Below are 16138 nucleotides of genomic sequence, written 5' to 3' on the forward strand. Positions count from 1 at the left end.
ACTGATGATAGAAAATAAGTGCTGACTCATGGTCAGTGATTAGCTCTCATTTATTCATTCATTCAGTACATTGCTGTTGATCACCTATCATATGCTAAGGATTTTTTCCATTTGCTAATGTATTTTTTAATTTTACTTTATTAGTACATGTTTGCAGTACATGCATTTTAGAGTCATCTTGGAGAGTCGGTACATCTACATAATACAGTTTGTTTCTTTTTTTAATCCCCTTCCCTCCCCCTCCCTCCTCCTGTAGTTCCCTTTTCCACCTTTTCATTCTTGTTATTATTTATCGTAGTTCATCTTTATGTATGCCAAGTATTTAAAAAAAACTAATGCAAAAATTTTTCTATAATCCTCATATATACATTTTTATAGTTAAGTGCTCTTCTGGGTTTCATATAGTTCTCTCTTTTAAAATGTTGTATTATACAAGAGACTCAATGTTGTATTCATGGAAAAGTGGACCATAAGTACTGGCAGTTGTTGGATTGTCTCTTTGTCCATGTGTGTGTTTGTGTGTATATTTGTATTTATATATATGTGTGTATGTGTTTGTATGTGTATGAATAAACAAAAACATTATATAATGAGAGTAGTGAAAAGTGATATATCAGGGCAAAGTCAATATTACTGGTCTCTGGTCCATTCATTCTACATTATATCATGATTGTTAGTGAGTCCCAGAACAGAAGCCTGACTCTGGGAAACCCCACTGACCAGATCTGGCCACTTATCCTAAAAAAAAAAAACCAGGTAGAGAAGGAGTTGGTGAGATCAAACTAGGAACTTTAATTCTAATGTGACAACACAAGGGATACAAACTGTCTTAGGGCTGCCAGTAGCAACTTTCTGGTTACAAGTGGAAAGAGCAAAGGCAAAAGTCAGGGGGTTTGGATAGCACACAGAGTCTTATGGGGATGGCAGACTCCATTCAGTGCCTGGGAAAATGCTTCCATTTGGTGCACTGGAAATTACTTCTGCCCAAGGGCTCATCTCAGTTTGCTTATTTTGATGTTTATCTATCAGATTTGTGATCCTGAAATTGAGAATAAACTGTGGGAAAGAGTAACTCAGAAAAGGACTGGCCAGAGGAAGACAAAATGGACTCAGTTAAACTAATAATTGGATCCTCCTTTATTGCCAGAGAAACACTGAGTTAATTTTTATTCTCATCACTCATATTTTATAAGTAAAGAAATTGTGAATTAGACAGAATGTAATATGTCTTTTAAAAATTATAATTATGGTAAGAATACTTAACAAGAGATCTACCCGTTCAACATTTTAAGTCTAGTACTGTATTGTGGACTACATTTACCATGTTACACGAGAAGTCTCTAGAGATTATTCATCTTGCTTTACTGAAACTTTATATCTCTGGATTAGTAACTCCTCACTGCCCCTTCCTCTAGGCCTTGGCATCCAAAATCTCACTGTTTGATTTTGGCTCTTTTAAATACACCATACAAGTGGAATCGTTAAGTATTTATCTTTCTATGGTTGATTTATTTAGCATAATCTTTCCAAGGTTCATCTATGTTATGCATTGGAGAATTTTCTTATTTTTAAAGGCTGGGTAGTATTTTGTTATGTTTATATCACAGTTTCTTTTTCTATTCATCTCTTCATGTGCATTTAGATTGCTTCCATATCTTTCAAACTCACAATTTGTAAATAGCAGAGAATGACACTCTTAACTGAATTATTCCCTAGGTAGTTTGTAAGATGGGCAGGTTGATGGATTCTTTAGCACAAAGACTGTTTAATTTAGCTAATGATAAATTCTTCATAATAAGAGTTAAAATATGGGGCCAGGGATTTAGCTCAGTGGTTCTACCGCCTGCCTCGAAAGCACGAGGACCCGAGTTCGATCCCCGGTACAAAAAAAAAAGAGTTAAAATATAAATTAATGGATTAAGTGGTTATCAAAAACTTGCTGTTATTACTACTGCCATTTAAAACAATGGGTAGGAGTGCATGTTGAATATGTATTTAAATTGTATTTTTGGATGAGATTTATTATTAACTCCCATCTGCTTAAATATGCACACGTAAAAATCTCTATACTTAAAGATATGTTTTATATCTGTACAACTAATAATATATAAATATTACAAATGAAACTGTTAAGCTAGTAAAATTAAAATTAAAAATTAAATTTCTGCTTCTGATTAATGCTTTTTGTTTTAAACACAGTCACATTGTACTGAAAACTGATCTAATTGCCATGGTGCAAGTTTTCTTTTAGGTGCCTTATGCTTACCCTGATGTAGACAATTCTTGACCATTCTTTTGTTTGCTAAAATGACCGACAACTTTAGTTTGTGATAATTTATAATGTAACTTTTTTTCACGTAGTGTAGGCTATCCTTAAAATTCTTATTTATTAATATGCAAAAAGTAAAATGATACTTTATTCTCATGCAGTTTGCTTTTGTGAATTACCATAATCTCCTTAACTTCAGTAATTGAAGATGCTGAAATCTTCTTCTATTAACTCACTTTTCATTTCCTAATCAATCTTTTAGAAGGAAATTGTAGTCTTTGCAGTTGGTAAAATAAGTTAACATGACTATAAGTGTGAACACGGGACTTTGTTATTTTTACATTAGGACATGCCTTCTAGCAGCAGTTATACATAGCACAATTCAAAAGATGTGCAAATGTGGACAACGAATTTGTGTGCCCATGTTGAGTTATAAAGAGATCAAGATAATTTTGAAAATGCTCATAGTAATTTTTCATTTATATATTAAGGTAAGAGCAGATCTATGGGATTCTCAAGTACTGATTGACAACACTGAATTGGAATGGCATCCACACACCATAGTAACCCTTCCCTCTGCCCTTCCTCCCTCCCGTTCTTCCTTCTTGGTCCTGGGAATCAATACAAGGCCTCCTACATGCTAGGAAGATGCTTTATCACTGAGTTATAGCAGTTATAGTTATAGATTTATAACTATTTCTTAAGGATCTAGTATACATCAACCTTTGTGCTAAATGCTGAATGATTGCAATAAATATTGACTTTAGTCTCATAGGCCTGAGAGTCTGTTTCAGTTTATTTTGTTTGTCAAAGGAAAATATATTACCAATATGAAATTAGTTATTAATAAGTTGATAATTATATGATATAAAATGTATTTAATTTGAAATATACATATATATTCAATATTATATTTGATATAATTACTTCTATTGTTAAAGATACAGACATTGCTACAGAATTTTTCACACTTTTTCCTACATAGCAACAAAGTTTAGGGAAAATAAATTTGATGGAATTGTTAGCTGACCTAAAGACGCGGAATGTCTTTGTTGAAGCTGCATATATTTTATTTCACTAAAATCAAGTGTAATTCCAAATATATTGAGAAAAAATAATACTTATGAAATATTCCTTAGGATTTGATACTGCAATACAATATGAAGACATTATGTTATTAGAGAATGAATACATTTACAGTACTATGATCATTCTTTATAATTTGATGAGTAATTTTTCTCATTTTAAAATTTTCTAGACTTTTCTTCCACCATCTCAGTGGTCTATTTGCTGATCTCTTCTTTCATAAAAATATTATAATGATCTCAAACAGCCAATGTTAAAGTTCAGGGAAAAACACAATTTACAAAAGTAAAAGTTTTGTCAAGCGATTCCTTTGTATTATTCTCATTTGTTACCTTCCCTCAGAGTTTTTTATTCTTCAATTCTTGCTCAGCCATGAATAATATTCTTCTGACTTATTTTTTGAAGGCTTTTTGTTATTTACCAAATATACCTCTGAATATTTAAGGTCAGTGAAAATTATTTAGAGATCTTCAATTTTCTAGGGCACATCTTAGTTTTAGTAGCTCTATCCCAAAGTGACTTTAAACCTCATTTATTTTAATGTGAGCTAATGGGTTAGGATATATTCTTTAGGTAGAAAAAGATTATTAATATTTCCCTTTTGCTTATGTAGATGGTGCTCTTAAGTTACAGTTTCTTACATGACAAAATGTCTGTGAGGAAAGGTTCATTAATAATCTGTCAAATGCTGTAGGCAATACGACTTGGTTCTCTATTAATAATGCTATTTCTTGATTTTCTCCTGCCAGAAAAGTGTTGATTCTTCAAAGTGATTTGCACTAATATGAGGTTATGTGTGTATATATATATATATATATATATGAAGAAGAATTGAATGCAAAGGCAAAACCAAGTGTTTCTTTGTAGGACATTTCTTTGTAGGACATGAATTGAATATTTGTTGAAGAGTAACTGACAGTTCCAGGAAGGAAGATGAGGCCAAAGGCAGCCACTTGAAAGAGAAAAGCCTGTTGAAACTGGAAATTGCCTGTGTTTGTGGTAAAGTCCTTAGTCTAGAGTGCGGGGCAAAGCTGTGCTGTGGGAAGCTCTAGTGGCAGCAAATATTTTCTTGTTCATTCAGCCATTGAAACATTGCTTAGCATTCCTTAGATCTTTCCAAGACTAAAAACTGCAAGGATAACTGGAAATGTCTGTTCCATATCCAAAATGATCTATTTAGAATTGCTTTCCTACTTCTCCAGGAGCCTGTCAAATACAAATGCTTTTAGTTTCTGTAAAGTATTACTTTAATCAAATGTATTCCTCAATTATCTTGTGGAGAAAAATATGATTTCTTCCTTGTGGGCCTCCTCCATTAATTTTTTCTTTCTTACATTAATTAATCTCTAATATTTAGAAAAAAAGATAATAGTTTATAAATGAATCAAAGAGCATATTCTCCAAATCATGAAAATCAATTCTCAACCATTACAGATTAATGAATATAATTGTAAAATCAATGTATTTCAATGAATCAGTTTGTCTACAGTGGTTGTAGCTAACAGATGAATTTTTTTTTTTCTTTTTCCAGTACTGGGAATTGAACTCAGGACCTAAGTGCAGCACCACTGAGCTGAATCCTCAGCTGACATTTATTTATTTATCTATTTTTTCTTCAGTACTGGGGATCGAATTCAGGACTTCGTGTTTGCCAGGCAGGCATGGCGCCACTGAGCTACATCCGCGGCTGTGAAAAACTTTAGATTATTCACTTGTCACAAATGTAGAAGGGTGCAGTGGAAGTAGGAATCATTAATTTTAATGAAATAATGAGGAGTCCACTACTTTTTCTTGTCAATAAAAACATTCAGACTTTTTTATTGAACATTTGCCAGATAAAGTAGAATTTACTGGAATACATATGTGAATTTTTAATTGTATTAAAAATTCAAACATTGCATTTAAATCTGAGGAGCAAGATTAAGTTATCACTAGTGGATAACTGAGATTATAGAGTATACTTCATTTCTTAATATGAAATGATTGTGGAAATTTTTTGCTAGTCACTAGGAAATAAGCTAAAATTTTTGATACCTCCCCAAATACATCTACCAAATTTCAGTAAATAATAAAATGAGGTCAGCTTTCTTTTTGAAGTCAGTGGATATAATGCAGTAACATTTATGTGTCTGCAGAATTTTACTATTTTAACAGTAGACAACAATTAAACATCAGAAAATTTCATGTGTACCTGAACCACTTTATAGTAATCTGGCATGAATCAACTTATAAAATTGATCTGTCTTTGCTTATTTTCTAAATATTATGATTCATCTATATTAGTGAATTGGAACAGTGGATCAGATGATAAAATATACACAGAAGGCGGCAAGAACACTTTTTATAATTTTTTGGTATTTAGCTCTATAAGAAAATATAATGAACTTTCTAGAAATATAGAAAAAAAGTAGCCTAGCCAGGCACAGGGGCACACACGTGTAATCCCAGCAAGAGCATGTCTCCATTTAATCTCCAGTACTATGAAAAAACATAACCTGACATTGTTCATGTTTATTTATTTAGGAATTTCTTTTATATCTTAAGTCATTTGTTCTCACTTAGCATCAAGTTCTTATTAAGTGCAGTAGTCTTGGGGTAGGGAGTGTGGCTCAGTGACGGAGTACTTGTCTAATATGCTTGAGGCCCTGGGTTAGATACTTAGAGCGAGGAAATAAAAAAGTAGTTGTTTTGGACTATATCCTGTGTTCAAATTATTTCTATCCAGGGATTGCAACTCTCAGCTATGAATTAAAATCAATTGAGAGAATTCTGATTTAGCACATCTTGGGTAAAACCTGGCATATGTGATTTTAAGACATGCCACAAATGATTCTTATATTCACCCAGGATGTGGAATAGTTATTCTTTGTTATTTTGTGCAAATAACAAAATGGGAATATTTAAGTCTATATATTATTTATAACTTGCTTAACTTTGCTAAGTAAATATGCCAGTAGGTGGAACAGTGGTAAAATAGCTATGATGTATCTCATTATAAGAAGATAGGAGGGGGCGGCGGAGGACCGGGAGGAGGAAGAGGAGGAGGAGGAAGAGGAGGCCGACCAACAAGATGGCCCCTGCTGCAGGAGCGGCCTCAGCAGCAGCAGGTGGGGGGCTGGAGGAGGCACTGGTGATAGCTGAGAGGAGCTGCGGCTCGGACCAGCGCAGTTAAATTTCACACTATGTGCTGACTGTATCTACAGAAGATAATTTAAAAAAAGATAAACCTTTTTCAAAGATTTTGATTCCAGTGGAATCTTTGCTTTAGATTGTGTGTGTGTGTGTGTGTGTGTGTGTGTGTTAGTGAATTGTAACTCCAGAAGCAATGCCTGTACAAGCTCCACAATGGACGGATTTCCTTTCCTGCCCAATTTGCACTCAGACTTTCGATGAAACAATTCGAAAACCTATCAGTTTGGGTTGTGGCCATACTGTCTGCAAGATGTGCCTGAATCAACTCCACTGCAAGGCTTGCCCATTTGACCAGACCACTATCAATACAGACATTGAGCTCCTCCCTGTGAACTCAGCATTGCTACAGCTAGTGGGTGCTCAGGTCCCTGAGCAGCAGCCCATTACATTGTGTAGTGGTGTTGAAGATACAAAGCATTATGAGGAAGCCAAGAAATGTGTAGAAGAATTAGCATTGTACCTGAAACTGCTCAGCAGTGCTAGAGGAGTGGGTTTGAATAGCACTACTCAGAGTGTTCTCAGTCACCTGATGTAAAGGAAGCTTGTGACTCTGGTCCACTGTCAACTAGTGGAGGAAGGCAGAATTCGTGCCATGAGAACTGCTCGATCTTTAGGTGAATGAACAGTTACAGATCTCATTCTCCAGCACCAGAATCCTCAGCAACTCTCTTCCAACCTTTGGGCAGCAGTCAGAGGTAGGGGCTGTCAGTTCCTTGGACCAGCAATCCAAGAGGAAGCTTTAAAGCTAGTTCTCCTGGCCTTAGAAGACGGTTCTGCTTTTTCAAGAAAAGTATTGGTTCTCTTTGTGGTGCAGAGGTTGGAGCCACGGTTTCCTCAAGCCTCTAAGACTAGCATTGGGCATGTTGTTCAGCTTCTTTATAGAGCTTCTTGCTTTAAAGTCACCAAGCGTGATGAAGATTCTTCTTTGATGCAGCTGAAAGAAGAATTCAGAACCTATGAAGCTTTGCGACGAGAGCATGATTCCCAGATAGTGCAGATTGCTATGGAAGCGGGCTTGAGAACTGCACCAGACCAGTGGTCCTCTCTGCTTTATGGAGACCAGTCTCATAAATCTCATATGCAGTCCATTATTGACAAGTTGCAGACCCCAGCCTCTTTTGCACAGAGCGTTCAGGAACTAACAATTGCTCTCCAGAGGACTGGAGACCCAGCAAACTTGAAATGCCTAAGACCCCATTTGGGGCTATTAGCAAATATTGACCCTGGTCCAGATGCTCCTCCTCCTACATGGGAACAGCTAGAAAATGGGCTGGTTGCTGTGCGTACCATGGTACATGGCCTGGTTGATTATATTCAGAACCACAGCAAAAAAGGAGCAGATCAACAGCAGCCTCCACAGCATAGCAAATATAAAACATACATGTGTCAAGATATGAAGCAGAGGGGAGGATGCCCTCGTGGAGCCAGCTGTACATTTGCACACTCCCAGGAGGAACTGGAAAAATTTCGTAAAATGAACAAACGTCTGGTCCCTAGAAGACCCCTGAGTGCCTCTTTGGGTCAGCTTAATGAGGTGGGCCTGCCTTCAGCAGCAATCCTTCCAGATGAAGCTGCAGTGGATCTGCCTAGCAGAAAAGCCTCTGCTCTGCACAATGGAATTGTGTCAGCAGGGAACACAGTAACACAGCTCATCCCACGAGGCACGGACCCCAGCTATGATTCTAGTCTGAAACCAGGAAAGATAGATCATCTGAGCAGTAGTGCTCCCGGATCCCCTCCTGATCTGCTAGAGTCTGTCCCTCAAAGTATTTCTGCCTTACCTGTGACTCCACATCCTGTACCTCAGAGGGGGCCACCAGAGCTGCCTCCCCTTCCTGTCACCAAGCCCCTTCAGATGGTACCTCGAGGTTCTCAGTTATACCCACCACAACAAGCTGATGTTTATTATCAGGATCCTCGAGGAGCTGCCCCACCATTTGAACCAGCACCTTATCAGCAGGGGATGTATTATACTCCACCACCACAGTGTGTGTCCTGCTTTGTCCGACCTCCACCATCTGCTCCTGAAGCTGGTCCTCCATACTTGGATCATTATCTACCCTACCTCCAAGATCGTGTTGTAAGCTCTCAATATGGCACACAGCCTCAACTGTACCCAGCTATGTACCCACCTCACTATGACAGCCATCGAGTGTACCCTGCTCAGTCTTGCACAGCAAGAGAAGAGATTTTCAGAGAAAGTCCTATACCCATTGAGATTCCGCCTGCAGCAGTACCATCTTATATACCAGAGACCAGAGAAAGGTACCAGCAGATGGAAGGTTACTACCCAGTGGCTCCTCATCCAACTCAGATCAGACCTTCATATCCCAGAGAGCCTCCTTATGGCTGACTTCCTCCTCCTCCACAGCCACATCCTAGTCTGGATGAACTGCATCGTAGACGAAAGGAAATAATGGCCCAGTTAGAGGAAAGAAAGGTTATCTCTCCACCTCCTTTTGCACTTTCACCAACATTACCGCCTGCATTCCATCAAGAGGAATTTTTGGATGACGAATTGAAGGTAGCTGGGAAATACAAAACAAATGATTATAGCCAATACTCTCCTTGGTCATGTGACACCATCGGCTCCTACATTGGAACCAAAGATGCAAAACCCAAAGATGTTGTGGCAGCAGGGAGTGTGGAAATGATGAATGTAGACACTAAAGGAATGCGAGACCAGCGATTGGATCTTCAAAGAAGAGCAGTAGAAACCAGTGATGATGACCTTATCCCATTTGGAGACTGATCAACAGTATCTAGGTTTGGTGCCGTCTCTCGAATGTCCAAAACGATATATCAGGGTGCTGGCCCAATGCAGGCTATGGCACCTCAGGGAGCTCCTACAAAATCTGTTAACATTTCGAATTATAGTCCATATGGAGCCCATGGTGGCTGGGGAGCCTCTCCATATTCTCCCCATCAAAATGTACCTTCTCAGGGACACTTCAGTGAGAGGGAGAGAATTTCCATGGCAGAAGTGGCCAGTCATGGAAAGCCCCTTCCATCTGCTGAGAGAGAACAGCTTCGACTAGAACTGCAACAACTGAACCATCAGATTAGCCAGCAGACCCAGTTACGTGGATTGGAGGCTGTTAGTAACAGGCTGGTGTTGCAGAGGGAGCCAAACGCCCTGGGAGGCCAGCCGCAGCCCCCACCTCCACCTCCAAAGTGGCCTGCAGTGATCTCCAGTGAGCAGCTGAGCTTGGAACTGCACCAGGTGGAAAGTGAAATCGGGACGAGAACTCGGGAGCTCAGTATGGAGAATCAGTGTTCTCTGGACATGAAAAGCAAATTGAATACAAGTAAGCGACCAGAAAATGGACAACCAGAACCACAAAACAAGGTTCCAACTGAGGACCTTACATTGACATTCAGTGATGTACTGAACGGATCATCCTTGGCACAAGAGGATATCAGCCTCCTGTCAAACAAGACCAGCTCTCTGAACCTGTCAGAGGAACCCAAGGGCAGAGGGGATGACAGTGACTCCCAGAGATCGAGAGTTACTCCCAGTTCTGCTCCCTAAAACATGAGGAGTCCTGCTTTGATCTACTGCTCCTAATCAGTTATGAGGCACAGGGGTAAAAGAACAGATGACTTCTAAACTTTTTCTCTAAGAGCGGTCAGAGAAATCCAGGAAAAGCACCGAAGGTAATGTGCACAAACACCACTACTAAAAACAAACCCTGCACATAGTTCACATTAATGCATTTTTTAATTTAAAGTAAAAAAAAATTAGCAGTATCTGCAAGCAATTCAGATTAAATTTGTTTTTGTTCTGTGAATGAACTTTATTTTAATAGCTTTGGATGCCTTGGATCCAGGCCTTTAAAAAAGAAGAAGATATTATATATACACTCTGTTTGATTAATTGTATGATCTTAATGAAGTAGGTTTTCTTGTACTTTGGTATTATTACATACCCAGTGTATAATTCCTTACCTCCAATCCTTCCTAACTCTCACCACCACATAAACTAAACCAGAAAAAAAGCACTAGCATTTCTGAGACTTCTGTGGTGGTAGAGACAGTGGTAGACTAAGTTATTAAATTTTCTCAGAGCTGTTCTGTGGAATTATTTCCTTTCTGGACCACTGACTTCAGGAATAGATTATGTTTTCCTTATGACATTGAAACATTGAGTTCCTCATTTGCATGTTAAGGATCCTCTGCATTTTCTTAATGTAATCAAAGAACGGATCCATTGTTTACATTGTTTGATTAAATTTATATGAAGTTTATTTTAGGAATGTACTGGAACTTACTAGCATTGGAAATATGGAGCTGGTGTATTGCCTGTTGAACTCATGTTTATAATTAGAAACTTGGAGTTGTGCTTTCTGAATTAAACTTGCTGAAATCATAGGATAATTAACCATGTTAGAAACTAATAATTGATTTGAACTCAAAATTAATAGGTAGGAAAAAAAATTAATAGGTAGGAATACATTATTTCAGTGGGTATTTTTGTTTTCACTTTCAAAACCTAAAAGCATAAAATAAAATTCCTGTATACTGGAGCTCCTGGCTTTCAGAGATTTGGCAAATACAAACTGAGTCTTAAGGATAGTTCATTAGAATTACTAGCATAAATAGGTAGTAAATAACCTAGCAGTCAGCTTTCATAGAACTAGCTTTCTAGCATTAACAAAGCTTCTTCATAACAGGATGTGGTTGCACCCACCTGTAAGCTCAGCACTCTGGGAGGCTGAGGCAGAAGGATTCCAAGTTGGAGCCCAGCCTGAGGGACTTAGTGAGACCTTGTCTCAAAATAAAAACTAAAGAAGGGGCTGGAAGATGGAACTCAGTACAAAGGCCCTAGATTCAATCCCTAGTACCTAAAAATGAAAAAAAAGTTTCTTCATGAGAATGGTGAAAAGAGTAAGGAAGAATGTTTTTATTATTTGGTTATGCTGCACATATTCTGATGCCACAAGTCTATACTTAACCCCTATAAAAAGTTTACTGGGATTGTTTTTATAGTCACTCTTTCTCTCTCTCCATCCTATATTTGCCTTATATTTTCAATTCCCTTTCTGGATTATACTACTAAATCAGAAAGCACTGGTTATGTAATAAGTTACTGCATTGCTTTGCTTGGGTAAAGCAAACGTTTATATTTTTCTTGTTTCTTATATTCCTAACCCTTAACTCCTGCTGAGGTCGTAACAACCTCAGTCTAAGCTCCGTACCCATCATATTAACTGAAACAAATTGGGGGGAGGGTAATACAGTCTTGCCGTTGCCTACCAGTAGCAGAGTCCAAACAGAACACTCTTTTGAGTAGCAATTATTTAATTTGCCCAGTCAAGGCACCGTGTTTTTATACTATTTCACATTGAATTTGATTATGCCCTACAGACCTGGCTGGTCAAGGATTTGATATACACATATTGGCTTGGGATTTGAGCTTTCTTTTTTATTTAAATAAAAATTTATATATATATTATATATACATATATACATAGCTATATCTGCATATATATTGGGTATGTTTTACAGATTTCTTCTATCGCTGTTGTGATAAAATGACTGATTGGGAGGTAAAAGCACTGAACGAAATTGAGGCATTTTTCTTAGTTGAAACATACATTTTCCTTTCTTTTTTTCACATTCATGCATTTACTTTTTTGGCTTTTTTTTAAACTTAAACCCTCTTAATTTATACTTTAAATACTTTGTTGGGAGAAGGAAAGAAACTTCTGTTGTGTCTGACAGAGTCTTAAGAGTTTTCATTTCTCTGTGTATCTATAAAAGACATAGGACCGGGGATTTAGCTCAGTGGTTCCAGCGCCTGCCTTGCAAGTGCAAGGTCCTGAGTTTGATCCTCAGTACCAAAAAACAAACAAATAAACAAACTATAAAAGACAAAATAATTGGCCTGTTACCTTCCATAGGGAGGTTTGGTTAGATCTTATTTCTTCTTTGGATATGTCAGATAATTTCTAAGTTTTATAAGCTGTTGGTTTACTTTGGAAGTTAGAATGATTGATTCTGGAATTGGAAAATAATTTATGGATGTTGGGTTGGTTGAGATTCAGAAAAAATGTAGTTCCATTTTGAATATGTATTGATTGAGACTCCTAATAACTCAAAATCTGTTATTTTTGTTTTTATTCCTCCAAGTATGCTAGTGTCTTCCTTTAATTTCATTTAGGGGCAACATAATTTTTAAATTGTAGTTTGAATTCTGGCTGTACCCCTTGAAGGTCCCATACTGTAGACACAGTCTGGCTGGATAGGAATAGTGGTGTACTCCTCTGTTGTGTCTAATTCAGCTATTTTATATTTTAGATTGGTCATTCTGCCTAATGCCTAATGAAAAATTCTTACAGCTTTTCTAGTACCCACCAGAAGGTTCATGAATTCAATGAAACCCCCAAACTTTGGGATTTGGTTTGGTTGGTTTTGAGTTTTTCCTTTTACTTTTCTCTGATACACTCTATACTATGAGGAGCCAATAAGGATAAATAGCCAATTAAGGCATAACTAATTGACTTTTTACCTGCTTTTTAAATCCACATTCACAAAGCATTGATTTTTTCTTATGGCTTTTAAATTTTATTAGTGCCTTTAGAAACATTAAGACATGAAACCAATTAGATAGGTAATACAATTCCATGCTTTCTTATTTAAATATTAGTATCTTCTTAATAAAACTGTTTGCTTTTTCCTGAATTCAAAATAAGACTTGGACATCTCATATGAACATGAACACCTCTAAAAGGATTAAGGTAGGAGTAATGAGCATTATGGTCATTCTTATTTAGATAACAAAGCCAGGGGTTTTATTATAGTGAGGAATATAAGTACTCTGGCTTACTCTGTTTTGAAAAGTCCATAGGAAAGAGTAGAAGAACTGAGTTAATAATATATCCAGACACTAATTTCTGTCTTACATATAGTTCTTTGGACTGATTTCTAGATACTGTCATAAGATATGTGTAATAACTACCCTGTCTTGGATAATATAAAGAGCCTAAAGTGACCAAAGATCTATTCTTTATTACTTTTCTAATTATAACATAAGTTTGTAGTAATATTACTCATATGATAAGCACTATTCTGAATGTCAACTACAAATATTCAGCTACTTAAAATGTATAAAAAATTTGTTTGGTACAACATTAATGTGATTCCTTTCTCCCATCTTATTTCCCTTCCCTTTTCCTATTTTTTTCCCATGTATTTATTCTTTTGCCTAAAATCAGAAAATTGGTAATGTTCTCATTTGCTACTTTGAGTATACAGCTCCATCAGACTTTCCATGGGTCTTCAGTTTGGAGCTCAAAATTTAATTTTAGTTTTCCTATAAATAATTTTTTTTACCTAATCCTTTTGCATTCCACAATTTCCCCCTTGACTTACCCACTACCCTTCCCAATCTGTAACAGTGACAGTTTGCTGCCTCAAAACAGAGCATTCAAATGAATTTGCTTAGCCAATAACTTCTGTGAAGTTGCCTTTTCTAATGGTGTTATTACTCAGTGATGCACAAATGTGGTATTTGCCCTACTGGTAGGCAAACAAAGGTCTGGTTAAGAATGGTAACCTGCTGTTTTCTTTAAAGGAGAGCCAAAGACTTGTGCTTTACTCTGTTTTGGTTTGGGGGGAAGTAGTAGCCATTTTGATTGTGAAAACTTTTAGTGTCTGTGAGTTCACTGTACTGTTTAGATTTATCTAAAGTTAACTGTTATAGTTGGAAATGAAAAAGTGATGAAAATTCATTTGTTTTTCTAATGAATGTCATCTTTTACAATATTGTAAGTAACTGTCCCCACCTCCACTTTTTCTTTTTTTTAATTTTTGAGATTATATTGTTGTGGTAGCATCTTTCATGTTTTTATGTTTTTTCACTTGTGCCTAAAGGATGATATACTATATGAGTATGGTTAGGTGATGAGACTGGATAATCTTAACCATGTAGCCAGGAAGAAATAGTTAAGTGTAGTCAGTTTATATAACGAGTCAAAGAAACTAGATTCTTTGCACTAAAGAAGATTCAGTTACTGTTACTTATATACACAATGGTGATAGGGAGAAGTCTCATTATCTTTCACTTTCTTTGTGCTTGCTTTAAAGCATTAAATAAAGGTTTCATATATAAAATCTATCTGTTAAAAACCACCTGTAATGATGATATTTCATGAAAAGAAACAGCCCAGTTACTTTCTAGGCAAAATTAATAACCTGTCTAGAAATTAACTGCAGTGTTTATTTGCATTTTTATCCTAAAAGAGTCCAGATATGTTGAAATTTTAATTGCAACCATGTATTATCAAACAGATCTCTCCTTCAGAAAATAAAAATTAGAGCTACTAACTAAAAAAAAAAAAAGATAGGAGTACAGTGTAACTAGAGAAAAGTGTTCAGAATGGAGATTGATTTAATCAGCAGCCTCCAGAGATTCTATATATAGATATATAGATGAAAATACATATGATATAATATATTAAAAATATAATATATACAGTGATACATATAATAGAATATATGCATGTATTTATAGAGAGATGAGAGTGATTGAGAGAGAGAAAAAAGAGAGGGAAGAGACTGAATTTAAGGAATTGGGGTTGACAAACCTGAAATCTGAAAAACTGGTTAGCATGCTAGGAATTCAGACAAAAGTCAATAGAATTTTTTATGTCTAGAGACAGAACTCCTGGCAAGAACTTTGGTCTTTTTGCTTTTAAGGTCTTCAAATGACTGGTGGACACCTACCTACCTACTCTAGTATGGACATGGAGGTTAGCTTAGAGTATCAAACTGATTGGCTTTGGGATCCACACAGGGATTTGGTGAAGCACACTTCTGGGTGTGTCTGAGTGAGTCATGGATGCATGGCCTTGGGGTCTGTGTCTGGTCCCTTACCCCTCCTTCTGTGGTACTATTCCCTTCCTCTGCTTTCCCTGCTGCATAAACTAACCAACTTTGCTCCAGCCTGCCCTTCTATCATGGTGTTCTACCCTGGAGCCTGCTAATCATGACCTGAATCCTTTAAAACATGAGCCAAATTAAATGTCTCCTCTTTAAATTAGGGGTATTGGATATTATGTCTAGCAACAGGGAAGCTGATGAAAATGGCAGGTAAATCAGAATTATTCAAAGTCCACTGATTTACATGTTAATCACATCTAAAATTACATTCAGAACAACATCTGCAGAGTTGTTATCCAAATATCTGTGAACCATACCCTAGTTACAATGACAGATAAAATCACCATCACAGAAGATGGATGTTAGCAAGGGCTAATGCAAAGTGAAGAATGTTGGCATTCTGTCAAAGTAAATGTGGTTGGCAACTGAGATGGGCTGGCAGACTCTGCATGCAGGTGAGGGAGACACCAAGATTTTAGGCCACCCAAGTCTTCTGAGGCATGAAAATCATATTAAATCTGCAGTAAGAGTGGTAGGCAACTGAGGGCCGGAACAGGCACACAAAAATGTCAGACTTTGAGCTTTGTTCCATTGACTTTCAGTAGTTATTCTCATTTGTTTGTTCATTTGTTCATTATATGTTACTCCAGTCAGAGCTTCCCCTTGATTAAAGATTTATTTAATAGGTTGATGATGTTCATTTTCCTT

At 36.8% G+C, this 16138-nt stretch overlaps 1 pseudogene; it reads left to right on the forward strand.

The window, feature by feature from the left end:
- Positions 1 to 6645: 6645 nt before the first annotated feature.
- Positions 6646 to 10209, forward strand: LOC101714171 (roquin-1 pseudogene; annotated as a pseudogene).
- The last annotated feature ends 5929 nt before the right edge of the window (positions 10210 to 16138 follow it).

The sequence above is a fragment of the Heterocephalus glaber genome, unplaced genomic scaffold (genome assembly GCF_053883595.1).
Source record: "Heterocephalus glaber isolate CG9 unplaced genomic scaffold, H.glaber_assembly_v1.0 deba00001547, whole genome shotgun sequence".
NCBI classification, from domain to species: Eukaryota; Metazoa; Chordata; class Mammalia; order Rodentia; family Bathyergidae; genus Heterocephalus; species Heterocephalus glaber.